Source organism: Elaeis guineensis, chromosome 4 (genome assembly GCF_000442705.2).
Source record: "Elaeis guineensis isolate ETL-2024a chromosome 4, EG11, whole genome shotgun sequence".
NCBI classification, from domain to species: Eukaryota; Viridiplantae; Streptophyta; class Magnoliopsida; order Arecales; family Arecaceae; genus Elaeis; species Elaeis guineensis.
This window is the reverse complement of record NC_025996.2, coordinates 129,073,675-129,092,710: the sequence shown is the minus strand read 5'-3', so window position 1 is coordinate 129,092,710 and position 19,036 is coordinate 129,073,675. Positions and strand designations below refer to the sequence as shown.

The following is a 19,036-nucleotide window of genomic DNA, read 5'->3' as shown; positions in this document are numbered from 1 at the left end:
GGGAGCTGGACCTCGTTCCCAACTCCGGCTGCAGGCGGACTTCGCCCGGACTCCTACGGGAGCCGGGCTCCGCCCATGACTTCGCTTACAGGTAAACTTCGTCTGGACTCCTACGGGAGCCGGACTTCACCCACAACTCCAATTGTAGGAAGACTCAGCCCAGACTCCTACGGGAGTCGGACCTCATCTCCGACCTCGACTGCGGGAAGGCTTCGCCCGGACTCCTATGGGAGCCGGGCTCCATCCTCGACCCTGACTGTTGGTATACTTCGTCCGAACTCCTAAGGGAGCCGAACTTCACCCCTGACTCTGATTGCAGGCGGACTTCACCCGGGCTCCTACGGGAGCCAAATCTCGTCTCCAGCTCCAGCTACGGGAAGACTTCGCCCAGGCTCCTACGGGAGCCAGATCTCGTCTCCAGCTTCAGCTGCGGGAAGACTCAGCCCGGACTCCTACGGGAGCCGGATCTCATCCCCTACCTCGACTGCGGGAAGGCTTCGCCCGGACTCCTATGGGAGCCGGGCTCCGTCCTCGACCCTGACTGCTGGTGAACTTTGTCCAGACTCCTAAAGGAGCCGAACTTCACCCCTGACTTTGACTGCAGGTAGACTTCGCCCGGACTCCTACGGGAGCCAGATCTCATCTCCGACTTCAACTGAAGGAAGACTTCGTCTGAACTCCCACGAGAGCAGGACTCCGAGTTCCTCTCAGACGGGCAACTAGCCACCCCTCTCCGCCAGACACTCCAGTCGGACTTCGACTGACAGGCCTGGACCCCCTAGCAGGCCATCGCACTAGCCACGACCTTGCTCCACTTTCTGCGACGGATTTCACGCAGCTCCATCACTCCTTGGCAGACCGCAATAATGGCCACGATCCTGCTCCACTTTTTGCGATGGATACTACGCGATTCCTCCATCCTCTGGCAAGTCGCGACAACGGACGCCGCTCCACCCCTCGTGACAGACTCCACGTGGCGTGTCCCGACGATAGCCACGATTCCACTCCACTACTCTTCGCAACAAACTCCTCCTGACTGTGGGCAGCCCACTGCCAGACGGTTACAGACATCTCTATCAGTCTGTTGCTCTCTCTGCCTATAAAAGGGAGACCCCAGATACGTTATTCTCTAAGCTCTATTTTCTATCCCAAAACTCTGCTAAAATTTCTGTTCGAGCACTCCATTCTTGTTGAGGCAGAGAACTGACTTGAGCGTCGGAGGGTCTTGCCAGAGCAACCCCACCTCCAGTCTGGACTTCTTTTGCAGGTCCCGACGGCGATCGCGACTCCCACACTCCAGCTTCTCCAGTGCAGACGGATTTTTGCACCAACAAAGAGTATAAAAGTAATTGGAGCATCCATGAGCCCCTCATGTAAACTTAACAAAGATAAAAATGGTAAAAGTATTGATCAAAAGTTTTATAGAGATATAATTGGATCCTTACGTTACCTTACCGTAAGTAGGTCAGATATAATATTTAGTGTATATATATGTGCTATATTTCAATCTAATCCTAAAGAATCTCATATGTTTGCTGTTAAAAGAATTCTCAAATATATGATGGGTACTCAAAATTTAGGTTTATAATATTCAAAATATTCTTCAATTGATCTAATTAGATATTTTGATATTGATTATGGTAGATGTAAAATTAATAAAAAAAATATAAGTGGAATATATCAATTTTTAGGATTGAACTTAATCTTTTTGTTTAGATAAAAAGTAAAATTCGATAGCATTGCCCATGATCGAAGTCAAGTATGTTGCAATCGAAAGTTGCTGTGCTTAAATTCTTTAAATTAAGCAACAACTTAAGGATTATGGTATTGAATAAAGCAAAATTTTCATAAGATATGACAATACAAGAAATATAGACTTAACTAAAAATTTAATTTAGCAATCAAAAACTAAGTATATTGATATAAGGCATCATTTTATTAGAGTTTATATGCAAAATAATGATATTATTCTTGATTTTATGTGTCTTGATAATCAATTAGCAGATATTTTTATCAAACTTTTAAATGAGGATAGATTTTGTATGATTAGAGAAGAATTAAGAATTATTATTTTCTTTGTTTGCTTACTTATGACTATCTCTATTGTATTTGTAATACAATAATTATATGGTATCACTCATATTATTATCATTGTTGTTTTTGTGATATCTTTGTTTGACTCTTTTTATTAATGACAAAAATGGAAAGAGAAAAATTGAGTACTTAGAAAGTTCTTAGAAAGGAAACATAGTTGAGCATTCATGTAAAGAAAACAATGTTGAGAAAAAGAAACTAGAGGTACTTAGGCAATGAATTGAGGGAGAGTAACTAGAATAACTAGAAGTCTACATAGTTTCCAACATTACATTAAGGGGGAGATTAAATGATTTCAAAAAAAAACACATAAAAAGGGAGAGAAAATTGTTAAAAAAATGTTAAAAGGGAGAAAATTTTATTTAAATCTTTGAATGATTATGCAATGTCTTATCTTTGAATCTCAAATCTTTAAATTTCTTATCTTGATGATACTCTTGTATATGCTTAAATTTAAAGAAATATATTATGGTATCAGTATTCTCTTGAATATTTTTTTATTTATTTTTATGCTCAATATTTTATCATCATCAAAAAGAGGAAGATTGTTGATCCAAGAGATGATTTTCATGATTACACAACATTAAAGTATAAATAGAGATTAATATCTTTGAAGCATAATTGAGAATATTTTTATAGGAAGCTAACTCTTGTGATAAGATTTGAAGTCATTTGGAAACACTTGAGAAGCTTTTGAGTCAAGAAAAATTAAGTTCGCATGTGAATCAAATGAGAAAAACTAGATTGAAGAAGTTGAGTTGACTCATGGCTTCAAGGAGTCGACTCTGACACTATTTAGTATTTGGCATAGATCTGGAGTAGGCCTACAAATGGGTCAGGTCGGTCCAGGTCCTAAGTGATCCCAACCAACCCAATTTCTTGATCGGGTCACGATATTGGACCCTTGCCTATCCCGATAAAAAATCAGGTTGGGTTGGGTCGGATCCATGGCCGAATTTATTGACCCATTGGATCATTCGGGTTGGATTGGATCTATATATAACCAGGCCCCAATCCATGAAATATGAATCCGATTTAGGTCGGGTCGAGTCAGGTCACGAGTTTAATTTGTTTGAAACCTACCATTAGTGAATACTAATGCTGGATGACAACAAAGAAAGGCCTCTTTTCTTTTTTTTTCCTCCAATCCTTCAATAGTAACTTTTAATAATTAAATGTATTGGATAACAGAGGAAAACAAGTAGTTTTTAAGAAGAGTCAAAATTTCAGAAGTCCACACAAAAGAGAAAAAATTTAAAAAAATATGAATTTTATATAGTGATATAATTGTCCCAATCTAAAATATTATATAAGAGGAATACTGGTACATGATTAAAAATGAGACTGCATATACTGTGGATGATACAATATCTGTGCACATTAAAGCATGCTCTGAAATTTCTTAAAGTCAACTAAATGAATTGAAATTCAAGAAGTCCTCTTACTTTTGTACCTCATGGCACAGTAAACATAAATCAGAAGGTTCAGAAAACTGAGCCCAGCAAGAAGCCAGAAGAAGTAATCGAGATGTTCTTCATTTAAATTATTAAGAATCCATCCAATCTTTCCTCCTCGAATTATTATAGATGTTACAACAGTCAGAATAAAAGAACTGAAGGATTTGGAAAATTTTTAGTTTGAGAATCGGATGGGGAAGACCCAAGGGTTTAGAAAATTTTGGCCCAAGCCCAAACTCCTATTTGGATGAGTCACTCTAACTGGATTCGGATCTTTTTTTTGGATCCAAATTGGATCGGATGGGATCAGGTCATGTATCTTAAGATCCAAATTAACCCAAAAGTCTCCACGAGTCAGGTCAGGTCGAGTTGGATCTAAATTCAGAAAATCCAAACCCAACCTGAAAAAGGGAATGGGTCCAATTTTTGAACCCGACCTAGCTCCATGGATCTTTTAAATGAATCCTGGTTGGGTCTAACCGGGTCAAGTCGGGTCGGGTCGGATCATGAATCAACCCGACCCATTTGCAACCTTAATCTGGAGTCAACCCCAATAGATTTTAAGTCGACTCTAGCACATAGGATGGCATTGGCACATACCTTGAGTTGACTTCTACAGAGTTTGAGTTGACTCTCTTAGAAAAGACAAAGAGCTTATTTTCTAGACATAAGGTTTGAGTCGACCTTCGAAGACCTTGAGTCAACTCTAGACTTGCTCGAGCCAACTCTTGAGTTTCTGATAGCAATAACAAACTGCATAGAGGAAGTTGCAAAAACATTCAAAATTTATTAGAATGGCTAGATTTCATCCCCAATATCCAAAAATGGTTATTTTTCAAATTCAAATTACTTAATAGTCAGGGGATCTTTTGAAATGGAAGAGGAACCTAATTGAATACTAAAAATAGTCTATTCTAAGAAAAGAAACCTATTTTCAAGTCTAGAGTGCATTCAAGAGAGTTTTTCAGCTCCACATTTGAAAGTTCTTGATTTTTTAGAAGGCCATTACCAAGAATATTGTGTGCAATCTTCTGCAAAGCATCCAAGCCATCCTCAAGCAAGCCTTAATGATGTTTATCTACTCATTAAGGAGTTATTTTTGTTGTAAAATTTTTATTTTGTTGAAATCTGCTGTTACAAGTTTCAAAGATTTGAAACTAGAGAATCCAAACCTAGGAATTGGATTGTGAGTCCAAGGAAAGGCTTGTAAAGATTATGATTGGTGATTCTAAAAATTAACTAGGTTTGATTGTGACTCCGACCAAATTAATCATACTATAATCAGTGGATTATAGTAACAATTTTCAAGTGGAGCTTGGAGAGTGGATATAGGTGCTTGGAGTACACTCAACTACTATAAAATCTTTTTTGTTTGTGTGGTGTGCTTGTCTTTACTTCATATTTTTGTTTAGCTTTCATTCATTTAATTTTGCTACTATACATTGCATTACTATATATTCACAGTATCTAACTTAGTTTGTTTCAAAAATCTGCACATACTTGTTTGAATATTTTGAAAACTTAACTCACCCTCCCTTCTTGGGTTGTCTAGCTAGGCAACAATGCACAATCTCCAATAGTAGGATATCGATGTACTAGTATACAACCTCCACTGATAGGATATCGATATACCAATGTACTATCCGTATTGGCAAGATTTTAATACATAGTCAGATTGTGAGTTAAAATCCATCTCGATTTCGATCTTTTTTATCATAAATCAATTTTAGATTTTTATATTGAACAATATGCAAAATTATCCAAAATCAATCTATCATATTCTATAATCCAAATCAGTATCTTCGATAATACATCAAATAATATTTTATAATAAGATAAGTTTATCAAGTAAATGTCATGCTTCATATGCATAAATTATAAATAATTTGACTCAAAATTCAATGATATAATACTATATAATTTATTGTTAAATCTAAAAATGGGTGACATTATGTACTCATATGCACTTTAATAAATCCAAATAATTTCAGATTTTTTTTCAAATTTCTTTAGTTAATAGTTCATATTGCAATACTGACTATTAGGCATCCTTTTGTCAAATTGGCTACACATCTATATAGGATTAAATCCAATAATTAGAAAGAGTATGAATAATTAAAAAAGATAAAACTAATGAATAATCACATCCAATAATTTAGATCGACCTAGTCATGCTAACTTTATTCGATCAAGATCAGAATAGGATAGAACTAATTTTATAGACATCAAAGGTGACCAAATCAAGTGGTATCTGACAAGGGCCAAGCAGTAGCGACTGATGTTCCGATCAGTCCAGTCAAAGTGATTTTATCTGATCATGATGAGACTAGGATACAAGTAGGTCAATATAAATTAAGAAGATCAAACTCCAATAGTTCGACAAAGGCCAAGGTGGGGGTCAGCATACTGCTCATTGACCATGCATCAAGGCCCCCTTTTACTAGGGCCGATCAAAATTATTAAAAAGATCACTTAGCAAAAATCCAACAATCATAGAGAGAGAAAATCCATGTAGATATAGAAACAATCTAAAGAGAGAAAATTATAGAGAGAGAAACTTGAAAGAGAAAGGAGAGAAAAAGTGGAAAGACATTAGAGAGGAATTAGAGAGAGTAACTAGAGGAGAAAGAGGAAGGAGAGAGAAACAAGAGAGGAAAACTCTCTTCTTTTTTTTGTTTTTTTTTTCTTTTCTTTTTCTTCTTCTATTTCTTCCCTCTTCTTCTGTTATGAAATAGGGGATGCTCATTCCCCAACCAATCTCTGAATAGGGGAGCACCAACCGGCATGGCTATGGTTGATGATGGCTAGGGCCATGGTGGTGTAGCTAATGGTCATCCATCCTGACGATCAGTAGCGACAAACAGTGCAAGAAAATCATAGAAAAATAATTAAAAAAGTAAGAAAAAAAATAAAGGCTTCATATTTCTCAAAATTTTCGGCAATTGCCAGTCAGAATCAAGGCTTTGAGGGTTAAGGAAGCTGGGGAAAAGATCTACCTAAGAGTCTCAAGCTCTTACTAACTTCTCCAAAGATGGTTGGGCCCTAGTTCTAGTGAACTTAGTGAGGGTTTTCCACAAAGAAGAAGAAGAGAAGAGAAGGGAAATAGCCAGGAATCTCTAGTGACCTGGGTTTGGGATCCAAGTGGAGGGTTGGGGCTCATTAATTAGAGTAGAGGGAGGTCAATTACCCCTCAAAGTCAGCTTCCCTCTAGTGAAATTGGGAGGAAGAAGAAGACTTCCATCGAGAGTCTTCTTCTTTTTTTTTACTTCAGCTTGCTTTAAAAATCATACATATTTTCTTTAAGTCATTTTTTGGTGGCTGGATTGGTGCTATGGACCATATCCTATTTAAATTTGGGCATGTTTAGGACAAAAAATTACATTCGCCTCCCCTTGAAAGAAATTTTTCCTAGAAAATTTTCTTATCCGAGTCTACAAGAATTTGGGATTACTTCTATCTCAAGTCATAGTTATCCTCCAATTTCATGATAGAGCCTTTCATTATAATTCAAATTAGATTGTTGTTCTAATTAGCTTAAAAATAATTTAGACTACTACACTTTCATTTTACACTGATTCAAATCCACCAGCATACTTGTGTCAAAACTAGGTTTCTAAGTTATATCATAATCGACATAAATTAACATCCTAGTGTCCCTTGTATTTATAGACCTATGCTCATCTTAAGTCTAATTTTATGTGTCATAACTTATCCAAATTATGCTATGATATCATACTTTTTGTCATGCCTTCGATCCAAGATCATGAGCTAGGGTATGCAGTAGCTGCTACATACTTATAAAGAACTATCCCCACAAGTATGTAAGGCATCTTATTAAGATATCATAAAGAAATGATAGAACAAATAATCAATAAATTAACATAAAAAATTAATTTAAATAACTAAATCAAATACCTTACAATATAATATTTCAAAGTCTTGCATCAACCTTCAATAAATCTTTATCTAAAATAAAGACATCAAATTCTATTTCCTATCACTTGCCCATAATGAATCACTGAGTCAAGTTAGTCATCTGAATCTTTAAAAATAGTAAAATATTAATTAATGAGCTAGATAATCTAGCAAGCAATAAATAATTTATTCGACAAATCAAACAATAATGGTATACTAAAAGTAAGCATATAGAGTATCTTAATTCAAAATTTGATTCAAAGCACTAATCAAAATAAGATCTATATAAATTCAGTCTTTTCAAAATTTAATTTTCATTCATAAGTCAATTTCTTTCAAAACATTGGGTTCACCTCAACAATTATAAACTATGACCACACTAAAAATAAGCTCAAAATAGTTAGGTAGGATACTGATATATCAACATATACCCTCTACTAGTAGATTGTCGACATACCAGCATATAACCCTCATTAGCAGGGTATCAATATACGAGGTCATAACCTTCACTAGTAGGGTATCGACATATCGGCACACAACACCCACTCACAGAGTATTGATGTATCAGAATACAACCCCTATAAGCACGATATCGACGTATCAGCATACAATCTCTACTGGTAGGGTATCGTTGACCAACACACTACCCCAAGTAATAGGATATCGATGTGCAAGCATACAATTCCCACTAATAGGGTATTAATGTACCAAAGCACAACCCTCATTGATCGAGTATTGATGTATCGACACACAACCTGTCATGCCTCAAATCGAGAATGTGATAGACATCTCATATCTAAAGGATGGACCCTACAAGCATGTAAGGCTATAGATCAAATTATAAAAATTTTAAAATGATAAGAATAATAATAAATCTTTAATTCTCAAAAACTAATTTAATAAAAACCAATTAATTTTTTTTTCATAACAAATATCTTTATGTACAGGAATCATAATATTTCATCCGAATAAAATATCCAAACTAAATTAAACTAAGCTTGAAATTTGGAAAGCTCAAATATCTCCAAATGATCAAGCACACACCTCTATGGCCTGAGTAATCATTATTTCTAATCTAACAAATAGAAGAAGAGAATAATGAGCTACACTATCCCAGTAAGCAACATAACACATCAAAGTGGGATCTAAGCATGCTGAGCAAATAAATTATATAATATCGACTTGGAGGGACAAATCCCAAAAAATATATATTTCTTTGAGAATAATTATTTTAAATTAATAATGAACTCAACATCAAGCTACAGCCACATAATCCAATGGCATGGATGTGATAATAGAAACACATTGCACAAAGTGCTAGATAATAGATATCACTATTCTAATCATTGATGGCTCCATGTCGAAACTAGTTTCTCAGATTATAGATTGATAGATCTAATGTATAATCTCTATTGCTAGGGCTATATCATAACCATGCTAAAAAAACATATATAAAATCAATTTCACAAACTCACTTGTCAAATTTTCCAAATTGATTTCTCAAAGCTGATCATATGTTCAAAATAAATTATTTTCAGTAAGAAAATAATGCATGCTTGACCTATTTATTAAATAAAAAATAGAGCTCATAATCAAATTAAATAAATAATTATAATTCTTAAACATCATTTGAAGGCATACTTAAAGCATTAGGTTACTTACCTTATTACACCTCGAAATTTGATTTCAATTAGATAGGTCGACTTCACCTCTTCAATGTCATTAACAATTAATTAAATTTCATAATCAATGACTTGAGAATCTTAATAAAATAAAAAGCCTTGAAGAACCAAGATGGATCGGACGAAGGTATTGTTAGGGATATGGCTCATGCTAGACAAAATTAAAAAGAATAAGGTTGACAGGGCGATAGGGTCCCATAACTTTATTGGTTTGACTAAGCTGGTTACACCCAATCATAAATCATACCAAAATACAGGTGGCACATAACGATCAAGGATGCCCAAATCTAGTGAGATCTAACAAACATTTAGTGGAGGCCAGTATGCCACCCAATGATCGTGGGTCAGAATTCTCTTCATCAAGATAAATCAAAATCATTAAGACAAAATCCTTTACTAGATCCAACAGTAGAGAGAAACAATCTAGAGAGAGAAAGATCAAACAAAAGAAATGAGTGAGAGACAAGCTAGAGAGAAATAAGAGAGAGAGAGGGAAGAGAGAGGAGAAAGGGAAGAGAGAAAATCTCTCTCCTTCTCTTTTTGTCTATCTTTTTCTTTTTTTGCTTCTTCTTGTTCCTCTCTTTCTTTCTTTCTCTCTTTTTTTGTTTCTTCTCTTTGACAAAAATAGGGGATGGTCTTGGGGTGTATTAAACTAGGTGAAGAAGGCCTAATTGTGGTGGTGGCTACCATCTAGAGGACCGATGACAAGAGGTCACTGATAGTGGCGATAGGGCAGCTGGCAATGGAAAGGAAGAAACATCAATAAAACAAGGGTTTTGGCTCCTTATTGGCTTATTTCCATGGTTCTCGATGATGGGGGCTCCAGCCATGGCTGGAAGTGACAAAAGGGAAAAGTTCCCAACTCTTGTGATGAGTGCCAGCAGCAAAGAAGGCTGGCAAAAGGAGATCAAAGGAGGTCTTTGAGATATGAAAATAGGGGATTTTTTTCTTTCTTTTCTTTGGATTTTTTTCTAGCAATGAACACGATTGATGATGAAAGTTTAAGATGGAATAGAAAAGATAAAAGATTAAGAGATTTTACCTTGACTCCAGTTAGGGCTTGGCTACGATCATCGATGAGCACAAAGGGTTCAAATCATCAATAATCAATGGGAGAAGAGAGAGAAAGGATGAGTGCAGCTACGATGGACACCAATGGAAAGGTTGGGGGGTTTAAATAGAAGAGAAGTTACATTTTCCTAGCCCCCAATGAAGTCATGATGGAGGAGGACTCTTCCTCCTCCATTGTAGATAAATAGGGGTCTCCTTTGTTTCAGGATAGGCCTCACATTATCCCCTAAAAAAAATTCATTCTCAGAATTTGACATACCTTAATTTGCAAAAGGATCCAAATATTTCTCTTTCATCCGATCCTCCAATTCTCCAGTTGCCTCATATTTTTGTTAGATGTATGCTCTAGAAGTCAATCTAGCTAACACATATTTTTCTAGGATATAAATTTATACTTAACTTATTTATTTATTAATAAAATAAGATAATTTACTATACCATTCTTGTGTTATGTATCCTTAAATCATCTAAAAAATTAATAAGATGATGATGCATATACTCAAGAATCAAGAATTTGAGACATGTGTTATTAATGATTAATTTATAAATTACTCCCGATTGATGGATCATCATGGACATGGTCATCGATCCGTTGAGATTGGTGCATGGATCATTTCTTTTTGGATAGATGAGTTTTGAGTCTACAGTGTGAGGATACTGAGTGAGAGTATAGATAGCTGTTAGAGAATATCGATATCGAGCGTGATCATATGAGAAGTCACTTGAATGTCTACTCATTCATCAGTGATTTTTTTGATATTGTAGTTGTGTAAATAGTTCTTTGACCTATGATACCTTGACCATTCATAATGAGGTTTCTGTAATTTGACTGCACATTCTCTTGATCTCCTAGTCATATGGATCCTTGTGGTGTATGTTGACTGTAGCAGGCTCACTGTAAGAGTAGGGTGCATACTTGATGGGATCTATCAACCTTAGTAGCTAAGGAGCAGTCCTATATGATTTATGAAGTTTAGTTCTTAAGACCGTGGCCACGACAATGTGATTGATGAAAAAAAATTTTCATAAGAAATCATGATTTGAACTCAGGTTAATTAAATCTACCATGCGGCAGATGATGGGGTTTGATGAGTTTTCTATAATCTCTATCTTGTCGGAACTCATGATAGAAGAACTGAATTATACATTCACTACACCTAGAGGTTCAGACTCTTTTATTCTATTGGATTGCTACTACATATTGCTACATATCACTGGTGGATTGTGAGACCCACAAAAATTAATTAATGATCAATAATTCTCATTAGGTGAGTTGGAATTGTTTCAATCTATTGAAAAAAGTTTCAATAATATCAATGATGGAGATCATAATATGTCTCACTACTAGATAGAATAGAACCTACGAGATCACACACAAAAGAGATTTTGACTTGATCGAATAACTGAATTACGAATTTGATTTATAGATGGACATAATTATCAATTTGATTGGTGATTGGACTAAGTTGTAAAAGTTACAATAGAGGACTTGCTAAAGGTTAGTCAGTTGTGGAAGAACAATTGGCAATTATTATTGAATTAATCATTAATTATTTGATTTGATCATTTAATTAAACATTCGACTTGATACAAATTAAATTGGATTTAATTTGATTCTAATTGGGCCTAATCCTAGTCAAATGAGGATTTGATTAAATCTAATTAAATTTGGTTTTGAACCAAAGAAGATTAGGGTTAGGAGTTGAGATCCTAGTTGGACTAAGACTCTCACCCCACAGGCCAAAGAGGGCATGTCCAAAGGTTGGGATGCACGACCTAGGATTGGGATGCGCATCCCAGAGAGTCTTTCTCCTCTCTCTCTTATCTCTATATCCTTATCTATTTTTAAAGTTTGAATTGGATTCAAAACCTCAAACCTAGATAAGGGTAGGGCATGTGGTTATAAATAAGGGGCAGATCCAAGCATGAAGCAATTAATTTTCATCACCCTTTCTCTCCTCATCTCGCCACCCAAAAGAAAAGCTTCTCCTCTTCTTAGTGCCACCCAAGAGAAAGACCCTATTCTTCCTCCTTCTTCCATCCTCTCGTTCATCATCTTCTTTCTAGTTTCTTGAGAAGAAAAGAAAGAAGAAGGCTAGAATCAGTTTGAAGGAAAAGAGATCTGCAAGGGAGCTAGCATCTCGATGATTTCAAATTTTTCTGCTTAAGATCAGCCCTGTGTAGATACCTATAGAGGCTGGCTTCAAGAAACCTTAACAAACATCTATATTTTTCATATTGTGGTGAAAATCTACCTATGCAAAGATAAATTTTAGATCTTTAATAGATAGATCTTCATCTTGTATATGTAATGATTCCTGGGTATGAGACATGATCTCCATATATGCTAGATTAGATTAGATCTAATTGGATTTAAAGAGTTTAGATCTGAAATTTTTTATTTTCACTGTGTATTTTTTTAAATTTCTACATGCATCTATGTTGCCATGTGATGGCAATTCCTTCAGTTTTGTGTGACTACTCCACTATATCTTAACATATTGAATTTTGTGCCTTCTTAAAACCTATTCCTTCTTGTCAGTAATGTGTATGGGCCGTTCATCATGCGATAGGTCTTCTGTATGTTGTAAAGCCACTAACTCTACCATATGGCTCACATCTAGAACATACTATTTTAACATGAAAACATGAAATATGTTATGAACTCCTGCTAGCAAGGGTGGAAGTGTCAATTTATATGCTATAGCTCTAATTCTTTCTAGAATCTCAAAAGGTCCCACATACTGAGGATTGAGGTTTTCACAAACTCCAAATCACATTACCCCTCTAGTGGAAGTACTCTTAAAAATATATGATCTTCAATCTAAAATTCTAATTCTCATCTCCTATTATCAACATAATTTTTTTGTCTGCTTTGAGCTATCTAAAGGTGTTCTCTGATTAACTGAATCTTTTCAACTATCTCTTGAATAATCTCAGGGCCCATTAGTTTTCTTTTACCCACATCATCCCAACAAATGAAAGATCTACATTTTCTTCCATAAAGGGCTTTCTAAGAAGCCATCTGAATTCTCACCTGATAACTATTATTATAAGCAACCTCAACCAAGGGCAAGTGACAATCCTTAGAATCTCCCATATTAATTACAAAAGCTCTTAACATATCCTCCAAAATTTGAATGATTCTTTCTAACTAACTATAAGTCTAAGAGTGGAAAGTAGTACTAAAATTAAGAGTGGTCCCCAAAGCTTTATGCAAACTTTCCCAAAAATATGCTACAAATCATGAGTCCCTTTCTGAGACAATAGATATAGGAACTCCATGCAACCCTACTACCAACTTGATATAAAGTTTTGCAAGATTTTCTAATGCCATTCCTACTCCAAATGCCAAAAGGTGAGCTATTTTTGTCAGTCTATCTATAATTACCCATATGGCATCATAACCCGTAGGAGTGCGAGGTAGCCCGAATACAAAGTCATTCGTACTTTGTTCCCACTTCCATTCAAGAATAGGAAGGGGTTGTTACAATCCTATAGTCTTTGGTATTCTGCTTTTACTTGCTGACAAGTCAAGCATTGCACTACGAACTTTGCAATCTCTCTCTTCATGTTATTCTACTAAAATACATTCTTCAGATCCTTATACATCTTGGTGCTTCTAGGGTGCATTGTATACCCTGTGTTATCAGCTTTTTCTATAATTTCTCTTATCAACTTATAGAGTTATTTGGAATACAAATATTGTTATCATTAAATCCCAATGATCAATCTACATGAATACTAAACTTTACATCACTTCTAATCTTTTGTAGGTGGGGGTCGTTTACTTGTGCATCCTTGATCCTCTCTATTGAAGTAGGCTGGACACATAGGTTAGCCAATTGTGCATTACAATTATACAAACAAACTTCAATCTCCGCTCTCTTTAATTTTTCCAAAATGCTTTTTTGAGAGGTGAGTAAAGAAGCTATACTATCTGAAGGTTTCCTACTTTGTGCATCGGCCACTATGTTAGCTTTTCTAAGATGATATTGTTTGTATAAATCATAATCTTTAAGCAATTCTAACCATCTTTTTTATCTTATATTGAGTTTCTTCTGAGTGAAAAGATATTTCAGACTTTTATGAACAGGATATACTTCACAAGGTTCACCATATATACAAATAATATCTCCAAATTTTTAATGTGAATATGACAGCTACTAATTGAAGAACATGAGTAGGATAATTTTTCTCATAAGACTTCAGCTATCAAAAGGCATAAGTAATTACCTTCTCATTCTGCATTAGTACACAACCCAATCCCTTCTTTGAAGTATCACTATAAATAGTGAAACCTCTACCACTAGAAAGAAGGATAAGAATGGTGGCCATTACTGAATACCGCTTTAGCTCATGAAAGCTCTGTTCACATTCATTTGACCACTCAAACTTAACTCCTTTATGAGTTAGTCGAGTCAAAGGTACAGCAACACAAGAGAAACCCTTGACAAACCACCTATAATATCCATCATGATTCTCAAAAATATTGTTTGCCTGTTCTAGTTTACCACTACCTTCACCTTCTTTGGATCTATATAAATCCCTTCTTCAGATACTACGTGCCCCAAGAATGCTCCATTGTTCAGCCAAAACTCATTTTTCTTCAATTTACCATATAACTACTTCTGTTTCAAAGTTTCTAGAATAAGTCTCAAGTGTTGCTTATACTCTGCTTGGCTTTTAGAGTAAATCAAGACATCATCAACAAAAGACAACCCACAAACTTATCTAAAAAGGACTTAAATATCCTATTCATCAGGTCCATAAAAGCTGCTGGAGTATTTGTCAACCCAAAGGGCATGACCAAGAATTCATAGTGCCCAATATTGCATGCAGAAAGTGGTCTTGGGCACATCCTCTTCCCTTATCTTTAGTTGATGGTGCCTAGAATAAAGATTAATCTTGGAGAATACTTGTGCACCCTTTAACTGATCAAATAGATCGTCAATCCTTAGAAGAGGATATTTATTCTTCATCGTGACTTTTTTTATCACCCGATAATCAGTACATAACCTTATACTGTTATCCTTCTTCTTTACAAATAATACTAGAGCTCCTCATGGGGAAATGCTAGGTCTGGTAAAGCCTTTATCAAGAAGATCTTACAATTGCTCCTTCAATTCCTTCATTTCAGCTAGAGTCATTCTATATAGAGCTTTGAAGATTGGCCCAGTACTAGAAATCAACTCGATTGCAAACTCAACTTTTCTATCTGGAGGCAATCAAGGAAGATCATCTAGAAAGATATCAAGATATTCATTCACCACAAGAATATCTTCAAGTTTTTGATCCTTTTATCTAGTATTGGACATTGCGGCTAGGTATACCATATACCCCTCCCTTAGTAAATGTGTTATTGCATGGCAGATATAACTCGAGGGGAAGTGTAGGTGCCACTACCAATAAAACTAAAATCTATATCATCAGAAATTTGAAAATTCATCCATTTCTCATGGCAATCAATTGTGGCAAAATGTGATGCCAACCAATGCATATCCAAAATTATATTGAAATCATGGATATTAATGACTATCAGATCTGTAGTCAATTCTCAACCCTTTGTTTGAGCTGAATAAGACTTCCAAATCTGATTGCAAATCATCTCACCTCTGACAAGGGTGCTAATATATAAATCAAACTCCAATGCCACATCGGGCATGTTATGCTTTTGTACAAACATAAAAGGCACAAAAGGGTATGTAGCACTAGAATCAAATAACACATGAGCATACATAGATGTGGTTAACAATATACTTCATACCATGGTGTTGGATGCATGTCCTACTGAGTCAATACATAAACATGGCCTCGAGTGCATGGTTTTCCACCCTTTTATTGCTCTAGAGATAATGCTTGAGTTAGCTAAGTCAAAGCAGTAGGGGTCAGCAGAACAAGATTTTGCACTAGCTAGATCCTCATGGCTTGGGGTTTGTGAATTGATTGGGACTCATTGAAGAATTTGAGGGCATTCAGCTATCTTATGGACCTACTAGCCACATTTGAATCAAGGTCCAATTGCCCATCTATAGTTTTCTATCTTATAAAGACCACCACATGCTTTGCACTTAGGCTTATCCTGCTGAATCATTTTTCTATAAGATCTTTGCTTCCCTGAATGCCAAGACTTAGCATGAGATTTTATAGACCCATGAGAATTCTAAGCATTTGTATGTCTCCTCTTCTTTCGCTTGCCTCCCATAGCATCATGTGTTTCCTTCCAGATAATCTCCATATTCTTGGCTCTATCAACCAAATCATCATAGTTTGTTGAGTGTATTGCTGCCAAAACGCAGCGTATCTATGGCTTCAACCCCTCTTCAAACATCCTCATCCTAGACTCAGTATCCATGACTAAGGTGGGAGCGAATTGGGATAGTTGGTTAAACTCAGCCTCATACTCATCCATAGTCTTACCACCCTGAGATAGATGAAGAAGTTCTCTTTCTAACTCTCTTAGTTGGCTAGAAGAAAAATATTAGGAATAGAAAGCAATGCAGAACCTTTGTCAAGTAACTAGCTCATGATCATTTGCCAATGTGCGCTCCACAAACATCCACCAATGATAGGCTCTATCCTGAAGCATTTATATCGATGGCAAATTTGATCTTTTCCTCATCAGTACATACCATCACCCTAAAAGCTTTCTCCATCTTGTTTATCCAGGCCTTGGCCTCATGGGGATTTGTAGTACCTTTTAATGCTAGAGGAGCCATTTTACTAAATTTTGATACACCCCTCCTATGCTTCACTGGACTAGCATCAAGCTGCTCTGAGTGTGGAGGTTGCTAATGTTGCTGTATTTGTTGACATACCAATCCCACCACCTTCTTAATTAATTCAAGAACTTGTGCTTCTTTCCCAACTACATTTCCTTGCATTACCATTGGCTGACCCAAATTCGGTTGATTTGCTCTTGACAGACCAGCCTTTACTTCTTGGCAAATACCAAGAGCAATATTTTGATGTTCTTGACTTAGTGGTGGCTCAACCGCTCGATTTGTAGGCACTCCATCCTGAGAGCCCCCAATCATTTCATTAATATTTCATCTTTAGTCACATTGAGGTGGCATTCTAAATAAAACAAACATTACTAACTACATTCAAATAAAATAATACAAGATCATGAACAAGAAAGCAAGTAGAGATGTCTCATTGTCTAGTTTCTACCCAACTCTCAACCTTCCCAATAAATCCTAAGGATCCTATAGCATACCATTATTTCTTGTCACAATCCTTGATAATCTTAAACCTAGGATCTGATACTACTAATTCCATCATGCCTTGAACTGAGCATGTGACAGATGCTACATACTTATAGGGTGAGCCCTACAAGCATGCGAGGCTACAGATCAAATCATAAAAATTTTAAAATGATAATAATAATAAATCTTCAATTCTTAAAAATTAATTTAATAAAAATTAATTAAATATTTTTTCATAATAAATATCTTTATGTAACATAAATTATAATATTTTATTAGAATAAAATATCCAAACTAAATCAAACTAAATTAGAAATCTAAAAAACTCAAATATCTCCAAACGATCTAGTGCACTCTCCATGTCTCAAGTAATCATGATTCTTGATTTGAAAAATTTAAAAGAAAAAAAAAGAGAATAATGAGCTATACTAGCTTAGTAAGCAACAAAATACATCAAAGTAAAATCTAAGCATACTGAGCAAATAAATCATATAATATTGACTGAAAGGAATAAAGCTGAAATAACATATATTCCTTTGAGAATAATTATTTTTTATAAATTACTAATGAACTCAATATCAAGCTATGGCCATGTAACCCAGTGGCATGGGTCTGATAACAGAAATATGTTGCACAAAGTGTTAGATAATAGATATCCCTATTCTAATCACTGATCACTTTGTGTTGAAATTAGTTTTTTAGATTATAGATTGACAGGTCCAACCTAAAATCTTTACTAGTGGGGCCACATCATAGCCATATTGAGAGCATATACAAAATCAATTTCACAAACTCTCTAATCAAGTTTTCCAAATCCATTTCTAAAATTGGATCATATGTTCAAAATAAAATATTTTCAATAATAAAATAATACATTCTTGAGTTGTTTATTAAATAAAAAAATAGAGAGCATAAATCAAATTAAATAATTAATTCTAATTTTTAAAGATCATTCGAAAGCATACTTGAAACATTAGGTTACGTGACTTGTCATGCCTTAAAATCTGACTTCAATTAGATAGATCGGCTTCACCTATTCAATATCATTAGTCATTAATTAATTTCATTACCAATGACTTAAAAAATCTTAACAAACTAAAAAGCCTTGAAGAACTCAGATGAATTAGATCAAGGTATTATTAGGGATATGGCTTATGCCCGATGAGGATGAAGAAGAAGAAGACTAGCCAGGTCATAGGGTCCCACAACTTGATTGGTTCGACTAAGATAGTAACATCCAATCATGAATCATACTAAAATATAGATGGCACACAATAATCAATGATGTCCAAATCTACTAGGATCTAATAAGGACTTGAGTGGAGGCCAGTGTGCTACTCAACAATCATGAGTCAAAATCTTCTTCATCAGGATAAATCAAAATCATTAAGAGAAAGACCTCTACTACATCCAATAGTAGAGAGAGAAATAATTTAGAGAGAGAAAGTAGAGAGAGAAAAATCAAACAAGATAAATAAGAGAGAGAGATACAAGAGTGAAAGAGAGTGTAGAGAGAAAATCTCTCTCCTTTTCCTTTTTTCTCTCTTTTTCTTTTTCTTTTCTTTTTTCTCTTCTTCTTCTTCTTCCTTCCTTTCTTTCTTTCTTCTTT

At 35.3% G+C, this 19,036-nt stretch overlaps 1 pseudogene; it reads right to left on the bottom strand.

Annotated features, from left to right (window-relative positions):
* Positions 1 to 16,229: 16,229 nt before the first annotated feature.
* LOC140857396 (uncharacterized) lies at positions 16,230 to 17,256 on the bottom strand (annotated as a pseudogene).
* Between the last annotated feature and the right edge of the window lie 1,780 nt (positions 17,257 to 19,036).